Source organism: Sarcophilus harrisii, chromosome 5 (assembly GCF_902635505.1).
Source record: "Sarcophilus harrisii chromosome 5, mSarHar1.11, whole genome shotgun sequence".
Taxonomy (NCBI): domain Eukaryota; kingdom Metazoa; phylum Chordata; class Mammalia; order Dasyuromorphia; family Dasyuridae; genus Sarcophilus; species Sarcophilus harrisii.
The window spans coordinates 24,632,928-24,647,102 of NC_045430.1; the positions used below are offsets into that span (position 1 = coordinate 24,632,928).

At 36.8% G+C, this 14,175-nt stretch overlaps 1 protein-coding gene across 2 annotated transcripts in view; it reads right to left on the reverse strand.

Moving 5' to 3' along the window:
* Positions 1-14,175, reverse strand: part of ANO4 (anoctamin 4) — a 313,523-nt gene that overhangs the window by 164,909 nt on the left and 134,439 nt on the right. The gene's annotated exons all lie outside the window — the stretch shown is intronic.

The window sequence follows — 14,175 nt, forward strand, 5'->3', positions numbered from 1 at the left end:
ATCTATTTATTCATTTTGAGGCTAAAGGAGAAAACTATCTTTCTATAGTGAAAATGTAGCAATGATTTAATTCCTAGACTACCAACTTTATGAACTTAATTATTGCACTGCTTGATAATTTTCTATGGCAGTGAATACAGCAGACTGATGTTCATTCAAGGGTATTTATAAAGTGATTATTGGTGCTGAAAAGTCAATCAGCACTTAATTGCTGAACAGCAACTTCTTTGTTTTTAGTTAGCGATTCAATAACCATAAAAATAAAACAAAACAAAAATCGATTCAAATTGTATGAGTCACAGAACTTCAGTTATAAAGAAACTAGTTTGATCTGTACTTTAAAAGCATCTCCTTTATAACATTCCAAGTGATCCTACTGGAACTCCAGTGAATAAGAAATCGCTTCCTGAGGCAGACCAGCTAAAATTGTTATGACCTTTTTTTTTTTTCTTCACACTAAGCTTGGAGACAATGGCACAGTACATAGGGTGCCAGATGCAAATTCAACAAGAACTGAGTTCAAAACTTGCTTTAGATTGTTATGAATTGGGTCATCTTGAGCAAGATTCCTAACTCCTCTGTGTCTTCATTTCTTCATCTGTAAAATCATGAAAATATTGCCTTTCTAAGGATCCTTCTAACTTTAAACCTATGATCCTAAATTTGTTTTTATTAATATTTCCAGTCATTGCTACAAATTCTGCTCTGTGGGGCCACCCAGAAGTAACCTGATTATTATTTTACATGTTATGGCATAAACACTCACTTCAACATAATTCAGCATCCAAGTCAGTAAAAGGCTTTTTTTTCTGTATGCTGTTACAAGCCAAGGCATGAAGAAGCATTACCTGCACATGCAAATGGACTTCTCAGTATAAATAATTCCCCAGAGACATAAAGAAAATCCAGAGTACACTACAACTGGTTAGTCTTTGGCCTTTGGAGCATTCTGTTGGGTTCCAAGAGAAAGGAGGTAGAGATTTTCTCATATGTCTGTTGATAGCCTCAGGATTCAATAAGAGGATAGACTAGGTTTTTTTTGGGGGGGCGGTGTATGTCTTTGCTCAAGATAAAGGGTAAAAGAAGGGTTTAGGTTGGGCATGACTACCAATTTTTTTTAAATGAATAGAAGCAAATTCCAAACATGGTATCACTCAGGTCAAGAAAGAAAAAACACAATAGTCAGCGTTCTCTCTCTTCCACCGTACGTGCTCTTTGGTTATTGGAAAACAATCATTTGTCTCTCCTGGATCTTTCTGGGGAGCTAAGATGGATCAGAGGAAAGTATATTGACTTTGAATGTCAGGGGACCCACGTTTTAAAATTACCACCACTTCTAATTACTTATGTGATGACAAGACCTTTAAACTCTTGGTTTTCTCATCCATAAAATAGGGCAGTTGCACTGAATGGAGTTTGAGGTCTCTTTCTGCTCAAAATGTATTGACCTTAACTCTAGCCTAAACATCCAAGAATTTGGGAATATATACATTTGGCTGTTGCAGCAAAAAGCTGGGAAGCAAGATCATTTAACTTAATACTGACTTTATACAGGATTATTTTAATATTTGACTATATGAAACAGAAAAGATGGAGGCAGTGTGGTGCAGTGGGGAGAGTGCTGGGCAATTAGAAGACCTGGGTTCAAATAGCACTTTTAACGCTTGCTGGTTGCGTGATTCTGGAGAATTTGCTCCATTTTTCTGTTTCTTAAGCACGTCAATAAGATTTATCTTCTGAGTCATATAAGGTTAGAGGGATATGGGTTGGGGAAAGGAGTTCTCACGCCAGGAAATCCCAACTCCTTGATTGTGTAATAGGGGAAATAGAACATGCCATTCCAATGCCACAGGACTTTGTTCAGATTCCTACCATATGCTTATGGGTCTGGTTTAAAATGAGGATTCAATCTTTTTTCCCCTCTATCAAGTGATTTCTAGCGCTTGAAATAAGTAAAAGAAAAAATTTCACAGGAAGCAAGCTTGACATTGTAAAAGTACTTCAAGAGCTACTGAAAGTGACAAATGAGGGATTTCTAATGGGTCAGTGACCTAGCACGGCCAAATTCCAAGGTTGCAATAAGAAATATCCGGCATCAAGAATGAAATGGGTGAATGCCCTAACATCTAACATTTTTGCATTTAGTCTCCTTGTTATAAAGCCTCCCTCGTTTGGACTTCCTAATTGGGCAGTCATCACTGAAGCTTGGACTAACAGCTGCTGGCTGCTGCTGGCATAGAAAAATCCTGCCTGCCATTCCATGTGAAACTTTGTTTCCATGGAGGTTAATGACCCTTACGCTTCCCAGTGAAAATTCTTAAGGCAAGAAACTTGGGAAAATTCCTATCTAATTACTTAAACTGACTGTATTAAATATGAATAAACTGAACATGATTTTTGTTTTTGAAAATATTGGTTTTTTCAGCATTTGCTCCCCAAAGCACACATCCCCCTTTGATAGGTAAATATATTAGAAATGACAGAAAAGTAGGTTGCTTTCATTAAACAATTATTTGGTGCTTCTCTCTCAGAGTTCCCCTCATTCCAAATTAATAGAATTTGAATTTTCTTTTTAAAGAAAATAAATCAAACTTTTGAAATAAATACATATGCCCATTATCTAAGCAGAGGAGTCATTTTTTAAAAGTTGGCCATAAATGGATATTTAGATTGATTTCAAAACCACTTACTTGTACAATAAAGTCTATAAATTTGAAAGGTGAGGGTCAGATGATAGTACAATGACATAGCTTCAGGACAGATTAAATAATACTAACCCCCTTGTTACTCTGCTGGGTGTTAGAATATAGCAGACTTAAGGGATATCTCATGGAGTGCCCCAGGGATCTGTCCTTGGTATAATGCTGACCAACAGTTTTTAACCAATAACCTGAATAAAGGCAGAGATGTCACGCTCATCAATTTTGTAAATGACACTAACCTGGGAGGAAGGGCTAATGTACTGGACGGGAAAATCACTTTCCCGAGAGATCTCAGCAGGCTGAAGCAATTGACATAATCTAATAAGATGAAACTTAATTGGGAAAAATGTCAAGGCTTGCCTCTTCTGGTCTCCCCTCCAACCTCCCCCACCTCATACTCAATAACTCCAGAAGCTTCCTGTGACCTCTAGAATCAAGCGTTTGATCCTTTGGCATTTAAACTTCTCACAAACTGCCCCCCTTCTCCCATTTTTTTACACTGAGCCCTTTCCATTAACTTTATGATCAAACCACATCAGCCTCTGTGCTCTTCCTCCTCACATAAGACACTTCATCTCCCATCCCTAACAGCATGACTAAAATGCTTTTTTCCTTTAATCTCTGCCACTTAGGTTAGTTGGTTTTCCTTAAAATTAAAAAAAAAACTCTTTCTGAAAGAGACCTTTCCAAGTCTGTATTCTTGCCCTCCACTCCACAGTATCTTTCCATTGAGATTCCATATACTTTATAAATCCTGGGCATACCTATCAGACCCTGGCCTGTGTTAGGAGATAAGCTCATTGAGGAAAGGGACTGCTTTTGCCTTTTTTTTTTTTTTTTTTGTATCCCAGAAACCAGCACAGGACTTGTTATATTACTATATTAATAATTATTAATAAATAATACAGTAAACTAATGAATGAATTAATTAATAAGGCAAAAATATATAATAAGCAATTAATAAATTAGCTTGACAAATTCACAGTACAAGAGGACGAGGGTGGAGCAGATAGCAATTTCTGTGGGAAAAGTCTTTGGTGTAGTCATAAAATTTCAAGCTCAATAAGCACCAATAGCATAACACAACTGGTACTTTGAGGCTGTTTTTGCATAGTGTTTGAATCACAGAGGATGACTCTTACTCTACTCTGACTGGATCAGACCGTCTATGGGAAATTGTGTTCAATTTTGGTATTACATTTTAAGAGGGACATCAGCAAATTAAATGGAATAAGTCCACTGATTGGAAATTGGTATCAGTGAAAGAAACTCAAGACAAAGTAATATGAAGAAAGCTTGGTGGAACCTAATTCATTTAACCTGGAAAAAAAGGAGATTTTGGGAAAGAGCAATTTTAAATATCTGAAGAGCTAGCAATTGGAAACGAGATTAGACTTATTTTGCATGGCCCTAGAAGAAGAAATGAGAACAGTGACTGTAGGCAGATTTTAACTTAATAAAAGGAAAACTTTAACAATTAGAGCAGTCTGAAAAAGGGAATTGTCTTATATGTAAGATAGTGAGCTCCCATTCACTGGAGGTATTCAAACATTTGTAGCTTCTGTCTCTTTGAACCCTGTTGTTCAGTCATTTCAGTTGTGTATGAGTTTTCATGACCTCATTTGGGGTTTTTTGGCAGAGATGCAGAAAAGATTTCCCATTTTTTTTCTCCACCTCATTTTGGAGATGAGGTAAATCTGGCTAACTGATTTGCCTAGGTCACACAACCAGTAAGTCTTTGAGGCTGGATTAGAACTCATGAAGATGAGTTCTTCCTGAGTCCAAGATTCTATCCATTGTGCTGCCTAGTGGCCACTTTGAACTTTAACAAATCTTTATTAATGGTAATGCCATTCCCCTCTGTTGATTATTTTCAATTTCTTTTATTTGTACAGGGTTGTTTGCATGTGGTCTCCCAATAAGACTGTGACCTCCTTGAGAGCCAGTATTGTTTTGTGACTTTCTTGGTATCCCCAGCTCTTTGCACAGTGCCTTGCACATAATAGATGCTTAATATTTGTTGAATTAACTCATTAAACCTTAACACCAAAACTCCAGTTGCCAGAAAGTTTCACAGCTTGGAGGAGCCAGATGATGCTCAAGGGCTCCCCTAAGAGACTAGACCCATCAGCAAGCCCTAATTGAGTGCACAGCAGGTATAGGGCAAGTATTCTTGGAGGAAGGAGAGCTCGGGGAGAAATGAGGAAGAAATTCAAGAGCACTTCTCCAATTTTGCAAGACTTTTTCCCAGATGAGAAATTTCAAGAGGTTGCATGGCCTTTATAAGAGGGCACTTCTTCCCCAATGACCACCTCCAGGATTCAAGACCTGACAAAGTAAATTACTGAAAACACACACAGTGAGAAGTCACTAGGATTTCTCTGTTATTTGCAAAAAAAAAAAAACAAAAAAACAATGTCTCTGCGTGTTAATTCCAATAATGACTATTAAAGCATTTGAGCATGATCCACTCCATTCCTTCTTCCCAAATGGTGGTTGCAGTTCCCACATTAAGTAACAAAATCTAACATCACCTATGAGATTGATCTTTCTCAAATGGGAATGTCAAAGGCTTTCACACAAAATTTAATTAATTGCTAAGTGAAACCAGCTGCAAAGTAAGCTAGAAGTAAAGAAATGAAACGTTGAGGTTGCACCTGATGAATAATCACTGGTGACTAATATGCAATTAAAGAGGGCACCAGGGGAAGATGAAATTTCTGAACATGTGCTCAGGCCACCAGCAGATGTCTGGCTGCTACACTAGTACTAAAATAAGTTTTTGCCAATTCTTCCCCCTCCGTGTCTACCTAACACATGGTGAATGTAGGATGCTGCCAAAATTCAGTGCCTATGTGGGACAGGTACAATTTAGTTTAACTTAATTTCATTGCATTCAGATATAAAGTGCCTCCCAGTACACAGAAAGTACTGTCTCTCAACATCATGGACCACCTATAGTATGTAGACAAAAATGAACAGTAGGATATACAGAAGACCAAGCAAAAGAGCTAGGATCATTAAAAGCTTTTGTGGGATTGTTATAGCCCTCCACTTGGAGATGAAAAAAGTCAGAAATCATTTAGTCCAATCCCTCACAAATTGCAGATGGGGAAACTGAGGAAAGGTAACTTGTCCATGGTCACAAAAGTTTTAAAAATCAGCCAGGATTGGAAATCAGGTCATCTTGCTATAAATCTAGCAAAGTTTCCACAACACTTGATAATACAACTCGATAAACATTTGCTAAAAATCTATATGTTATTAGACAAGACAGGGAGTTCAGGAAAGACTGATGATATCTCAGGTGGTACTTGTGATTTTGATGGATAATGGAGATTCTAAGTTATAAGTGAACAGTTTGTGAATCCAAATATATGTACATATATTAATGGAGGTGGGTGATGGTGTCATGTTTATAGGAAATTGCCAGTAGACCAATTTGATCATAATAGAAAGGACACAAAGAGGGGAAGTAATATGAAATGAGTGAGGAAAAGAAGCCAATGTCAGACCAAAGATGCTTATCCCAGAAGGACTAGGGAGTCACTGGTGAACTTTAGGAATGTCAACTTGGCAGCCCAAGCTCCAGTCAACTGAACTCATCCCAAATTATCTACGTCTAGCCTGTCTTCCAAAAACCTGAATACCTGTAACCTCCCTGTTCTTTTCACAATACCCTCACAAATCCTGGTAGTCTCTCTCCCTGACAAATCCTGTCTACCTTTTTTCCCCCATTTCCCTTCTCTTAAGGCTCTGCTTCCTGCACAACATCTCCCAATATCCTCCACCTAAGGAAATTCTGGATGACCATTATTGTAGCCTCACCAAGAATAGTCAATCTCCCGGGAACCTTTCAGAGAAAACATTCAAGTTGACCACTTATTTAGCACACTGCCTGTCATTATAATGCTTGACACGTGGAGAAAATTTGGGTGAACATAGAATATTATCTAGATGAGAAAATGAAGGAACAAAAAGCAAGAAACCTACTGAAAGCAACCTCTGAGCCTATTGAAATCTGGTCTTTCTATCCTCTGCAGACACAAGTTACACTCACTGAGTAGTAAGTAAACTTCCAATTTAAATCTCAGAATTACTATATATTCATTTTGGCTTTGTATAATATGTTCCTATGACACCACGTAAATTCCTTGAGAGTAATGATCCTGTCATTCATTGTAGCTGTATTATCAGGGCCTAGTATCTGGTATAATAGATGCTTAATGTGTATGTGTTGAATGATTAGTCAATAATGCTTATCAATTAATTGTATAAGGTTTTCAGGTAGGACTAGACCTCTGAGAGCCAATTCATGCACAAGTCAAGATATCTTGTTACCAATGGTGAGAGAAAAAATAAATCTTATCAAAGGAAAAGACTTTATTTTACCCAACATGAGTCATTTTCAAAAGAGAAATGTAAAGATACATATCCAGTGAGTTATTCATTGTTCCTGCTCCCCTCCCTTCTGACATTGGTGGTATGGTAAGATGTAAAGACAACAGGATTTAGAGTAAGAGGGTCTCTGTGGGCAAATCCCATCCTCTCTATGGATCTTGATTTTTCCATGTGTAAAACAAGATGGTTGAGGAAGCAGTAGGGTATGATGGTAAACTCACTATCTCTAGGCTCTCCCCTATGCTCAAATCCCATTCCTAATGACTGCTGCCTGTTTGTTCTTGGGCAAGACATGTAAAGGCTCATGGCCTAAGTTTTCTGATCTGTAAAATGAGGGGTCAGGCTACATGACCTCTAAGATTCTTAAATCCTAGGAACCTCTCTATGGGACCAAAGGAGTTGGACTAAGAGATCTCCGAGATCCCTCCAGCTCTTAGCTTGTGAGACTCTGACTCCAGAATAGGTACCTTGCAAGTTCAATCAAAGATTCTGGGGTTTGGTTTCAACTATAACATATGTAAACATCACGCATTTGATGTGTTAGTCAAAAATTGGGGGGACATAGAATATTATCTACCTGAGAAAATGAAGGAACAGAAAGAGTAAGAAACACACTAGAAGTACCATTATAAGTGAAATGGGAGCATGCACCTTCTGATTTTCCAGAATACACTTTCCACTGGATATACATATGGCTGAAGTCAATGTAGATTCAAGGAAAACATAAAATTTATTTGAAATAAAACCATAAGTTAGAAAAGGTTAGAAACCTTTATCCTAAACCTTCCCCCTTCCCCCAACATTGTCATAAAGCTATAATTTCATTAGAGTAGGGAACTCCTAGTATGCTAACACCTCCACTGGTATGATTAGTGAGTCATCTAAAATTTGTCATCTTTTTTTGTTGCCGTTCAGTCATTTTAATTGTCCCCGACTCTTTGTGATCCTATTTGGGGTTTCCTTGGCAGTGATGTTACAATGGTTTTCCATTCCTTTCTCTGGCTCCCTTTACAAATGAGGAAACTGAGGTAAATAAGGAGTATGTGACATATTCAGGATCAACTAGTCAACTAGGAAGACCTGGATACAATCTACTGGCTGGATGACTCTGGGCAAGTTACTTAATCTTTCAGTTCCGTCAAAACATAATATTCTTTATTGAAAGGCTTAGACTAGTCAACTTGACATCTCTTCTTTTGTCATGTAAGGGTTTCTTCTGTTTGTCTCCATCATTAATTTCCTTTAGAGCCCTAACAAAGGTTTTTCATTCCTCACACACCAGCCGCCTTCTCACACTTCCACCCCTTTGTATTGGCTGTTCCTCATGATTGGAATGTTTTCTCTCTTCAAGTCTATTGCTTAGAATCCCCAGTTTCCTTCAAGACTCGATTCGAAGCCACCTGGTATTTATTTTTTATACATCTTGGATAAAACTTTTGATGTCCAAATTGTCTTTCTTTTTACAATATAAGCTCCTATAGAGCAAAGACCAGTTTTACTTTTTGTTTCTATGCTCAGTTCTTAGCATGGTACTTTGCAAACAATAGTTGCTTAATAAAAGCTAGCTGATTGACTTTAGAAAAACAAAAATCCATTTCTTCCCACCATCCAGGTCACACTTTGTCCTTTCAGTGCACTTTCCTTGATAAAGAGAAGAGGAAATGCACATGTCTAAAGAGAGAGTTTAGTGTGTATTTTTAGAAACCACAATTTTGTTACTCAGCAAATAATAGCATGGAAAACTGATCCTGATGTGCACATTGGTTCAGGCTAAAAATATCCTATTTCCCCCCGAAATGTCCCCCACCCCACCTCTTTCTTGACTAGGCTCCTATCACACATTTTTAAAAAATCCTAATAAAAAGGAAGAGATTCAAATGCATCCAGTGAAGGATAATTAGTGTTATTTCTAAACCAGAGGGCAAACTGTCCTGAAACATACTGCATTCACCTTCAAACTGGGTCAAACATTCATACTGAACTACAAAGTGCACTTCATTGCCTTTTGTACACAAGATTTCAAAGTTTCTTGGGAGGCTACAGGTTCCAGCACTGTGGGAAGTCATCGTCCAGGGAGAGGAACTGAAACATTATTTCCTTCAGGGTCAATGCCCCAGAGGAACATGGTGGGGACAGAGCTTGACCTCCCTCCAATCTTTTTCCTTCTTTTGTTTCTTTTAAATATATCATAAAAGCACAAATGTCTTAGCACACAAAATAACAAAAATAAGGATTGTAAATGAAACTATGACTTTTAATCAATGACTTTCTCAATTTTGGTTTTCCTATTTTTAAAATGGGGATAATTATAGCAAGATAGCAAGGTTGTTATGAGGCTCAAATAATATATGTGAAGCATTTTGCAAACCTCAAAGGACTATGTAAATGTTAGCTATTATTATGGAGGACTTTTTTTTAATGGAAGGAGAGAGTGAGAATGAGATTGAGAGAGAGAGAGAGAGAGAGAAAACATACATCCTTCATCCTTTTCTTCTTCCATCACTTTTTCTTCCATCACTCTCTTTACAATACCTCCTTTTCCTCAAATTGGGGACAAGGAACAAGATACTCGGCAGCTGTGACACAGTGAGTTAAGTGGGGAGAGTATGAGAGTATACACTGTGTTCAGGAGCAGAAGGACTGGTGGCTGAACATGGGACATGGGAAACACATGATTATTGCTTGGCACTGGAAGGCAGGGGTCTACAGAAGATTCAGGTAGACTTCTAAGGTCTTCCCCTCTCTTACTCCTTCCAATTCCTTAGTAGTATTACCATTTGGAACGGACCAACCGGCTGAGAATGATAGGACTACTACTAATGGGGCATCATGGAAGGAGGAAGTATCCTGAATCACTGGAGTTAGCCCTTGGCAAAGTTTGTTCATTTAGTCCTGTATATTTATGTCTCCTCTGATCTCAAACCTAAGAACTCCCTTGGACAGTATCTTGTAAATAGATAGGACACTGGATTTGGAATAAGGAGAATCTGTGTTCAAATTGAATAATCACTTAACTTTACAAATGTCTTGGTTTTCCTCATCTGCAAAATGTGTGCGTGTATGTGTGTGTGTATCTCAAAAAACTTCCTTCCCTTCCAATTCTGATGAAATATCTCTGTTCTACTACTTGGTCAAGTGTTTCTAGGTTATGGTCATGGTGTTTCAGCTCTAGAGTGGAAAGCTGTTTTTTTTTTTTGGGGGGGGGGATCTTGGCTTTTACATCTGTAAAACAAGGGGCCTACATTTGATTGTGCCTAAACTGACTTCCAGACACTCTCCACTCCTCCAAAAAACTATCTAACAACAAGGATAGAAGAAAAGTCCATTATGGAAAGAGAAATGATTTTGCAACAAAAAATTTTGCAACAAATAAGTATATTTGCAACAAACAAAAAAGAAACAAGTGACTATATATGTAAAAACATTTACTGTGCCTCAATTTTTTCATTTGTAAAATGGGAGGGGGTTGGAATAAATGGTCTTTGAGCTCTCTGCTAGCTGTAAACACATTGTTCTTCTAACCTGATTATAATTATTCAGTGATTTTTTTTTTACTTAAAAAGAAATAAGGAAGCAGGGAGGATAATAGAAAGATATTGTGGAAATTTGCTGGCAGGGCACAGGAAGACTATCAGTGGGGATGGCTGTTAAGTTGCAGACGATGACATTCAAGGAGAAGAACAGTAATAAAACCTCTAGCATCATCTATCTAGAATGAAATACACAGATCTTAACTTGAGGAGATGATGTGACCTCACTGATATCACAAAGATGTTGTGGTTTGTGACTCATGACTGGAACTCAACTATGGAAGAGCCAAAAGCCAAAAGAGTTAGAATAGCACTGAATATAAAGAATAGTACCCATTTGAGAGAGCATTTGAGTATGTGTGCTCAGAAGGAAAAACACAACATTTTGCTAGGGTAGGACTGTATTACAGACCACCTGGCCAGAAGGAAGATATAAATGATGAATTAGGGAAAAATAAAAAACCCAACATGGAGGCATGATATAGCATCATTAGGAGACTCCAACTACCTAGAAATTTCTCAGAGTTCGCTTATAAAACATTGCAGATGATATCACTGATTTCCCTTATAATAATTTCATTCTTCAAAAGAAGAGGTAATGAGGGAAAATGTTCTTTTGGACCACATTTTGATCACTAAGGGGCAACTTATTGCTGAGGTGGAAATTCCTGGGAAGAAGTAGGCACTCAAACACAGAGTTTCTGATAAACGAGCAAGAAAAAATTGGATCTAGTATGACATTCACCCTAGATTTGGGGAAAGCAAGTTAAAAAGAAGGCAGCTAGGGGAGCAGTGGATAGTGCTGGGCCCAAAGTTAGGAAGACTCATTTTCTTGAATTCAAATCCAGCCTCACAAATTTACTCAAATGAGTTCAGAATAAATCACTTCTGATGTATCTTACAGATCTAAATTTATGATCCTTGGGTACAAAAAGAAATTGACTCCAGAAAAGTAGGAAATTTGAACAAATGAAATCTCAGTATATTAGACCATGAGCACATTGAGAATTGGGATGATGTTTTTGCCTTTTCTTTGTATTTTCAGCTCTTAACATGGTGCCTGGTACATAGCCGGTGCTTAATAAATGTTTGTTGACTGACTGGTATATAGGAAGTCACTTATGACGTAGAAAAGAAAGAGTAATGGATTCAGAGTTAGAGGAAATGGATTTGAATTCTAGCTTGGTGACTTAATTTCCAGTTGGGCCCATAATTTTAATTTTGTAACTTAAGATACCACTAACAGCCCAACTACTATAGTCTTAGAATTTCTGGGCCCTTCAATCTGCCAGGCAACTGAATTTTCTTCCCAAGTGAGACAGTAATCTCACTGAGAACAAAGACTGCCTAGATTTTTCCTTTTTTTTATGTCTAGCACTTAGCCCAATGTTTAGCACATCATAAGTGCTTATTACATACTTTTAATTTATCTATTCATTTATTCATATATGTCTTCTCAGCTCTTTGAACTTATGCTTGCTCATTTGTAAAATAAAGTTGTATAAGATGATCTCACATATGATTTCATGGTCTAGATTCTATGATCCTATTTAGATGCACATACACAAGAATATAAGATTGAAGAGGAATTAAAAAGAATGTGGCACAAAACAGTAGCATCAGAGGCACTAAATTTCCTAATAAGTTGAAGTTGGGGATGGATGATAGCAAGGGACAACAAAAATGGATTTTAAAAATGATACCTGCATTAAAAGAAAGAGCAAAGAAGGTATACAATCACCAATCAAAATTGATGGAAAAAAAAGAGAACATAAATGTGAGAGAAGACACAAATTGCTGATTCTAATTTTCTTTCTGGTTTTCCTTGTCATGGGAAACAATCCTGACAGTGGGAAAGGTAGAAAAAAAGTAGTAGATAGGAAGAAAGTTTCCCATGAGTTCAAGGTACCAAAATGGAATGAAATATCCTAAGAAACTGACAGAATTAGAATATGTGACTGATGGATTTTTAGTCATGATATTTTTCTGTTGCTTTTAAAATTTGATTCTGAGTATTTTTTTTTAGAAATTATTTATTTTTTAATACACACTGCTTTATGAATCATGCTGGGAGAGAAAAATTAGACCAAAAGGGAAAAACCATGGGAGAGGGAAAAAAACAGAAAAAAAGAAGTAAATACAGTATGTGTTAATCAACACATTCAATTTCCATAGTTCTTTTTCTGAATACAGATGACATTTTCTGTTAAAAAATCCATTGGGATTGCGTTGGATCACTAAACCACTGAAAAGAATTAAATTTTTCATACTTAATCATCACACATTCTAGCTCTTATTGTGTATAATGTATTTTTGATTCTGTGTATTTTGCTCAGCATCATGTTCATGTAAATCTTTCCAGGACTTTCTAAAATCAGCTTGTTCATCATTTCTTATACAACAATAGCATTCCATTATCTTCATATGCCATGATTTACTCAGCCATTGCCTAAGTGATGGGTATCTACTCATTTTCCAATTCTTTGCTACCATGAAAAGAGCTGCTACGAACATTTCTGCACATTTGGACCCTTTCCCCCTTCTTCATGATTTCCTTGGGATACAGACCCAATAGTAGCTCTGCTGGGTTAAAGGTTCTGCATAGTTTCATACTTCTTTGGGCATAGTTCCATGTTGCTGTCCAGAATGGTTGATTCATTTCACAACTCCAGCAACAATGTATTAGGGTTCCACATTCCCTCCAACATTTGTCATCATCTATTCCTGTCATCTTTGCCGATCTGAGAGGCAGGAGGTGATACCTCAGAGATGTTTTAATTTGCATTTCTCTAACTGATAGTGATTTAGAGCATTTTTTTTTAATGACTGTAGATGGCTCTAGTTTCATCATCTGAAAACTGTCTGTTTATATCCTTTGACCATTTATCAATTGGGAAATGACTTGTATTTTTATAAATTTGACACAGTCATTTATATATTTAAAAATGAGACCTTTATCAGAAACACTGGCTGTAAAGATTTTTGCCAGCTTTATAATTCCCTTTTAATCTTGTTTCTGTTGATTTTATTTGTGCAAAAATATTTTAATTTAATATAATCAAAATTTTCCATTTTGCCTTTCATAATGTTCTCTATTTCTTCTTTGCTTATAAATTCTTCTCTTCTCTGAAAATCTAATAGGCAAATTATCCCTTGCTCTCCTAATTTCTTTATGATATCATTTTTTATGCCAAATCATGTATCCATTTTAACCTTCTTTTGGTATTGAGTGCGAGATGTAGATCTAGGTCAAGTTTCTGATATGTTATTTTCCAATTTTCCCAGCAATTTTTGTCAAATGGAAAATTCTTATTTCAGAAGCTGGAGTTGGGGGATTTATCAAATACAAGATTATTACAGACCTTGATTATTGTGTCATGTGTATCTAATCTATTCCACTTATCCACCACTATTTCTTAGCTATTATCAAATGGTTTTGATGACTGCTGCTTTATAATATAGTTTTGGGTTTGGTCTTGCTAAGCCAATATCCTTTGGTAATGATATTTCTTAAAATTGTGGAAAATAAGGGACAAACTTGA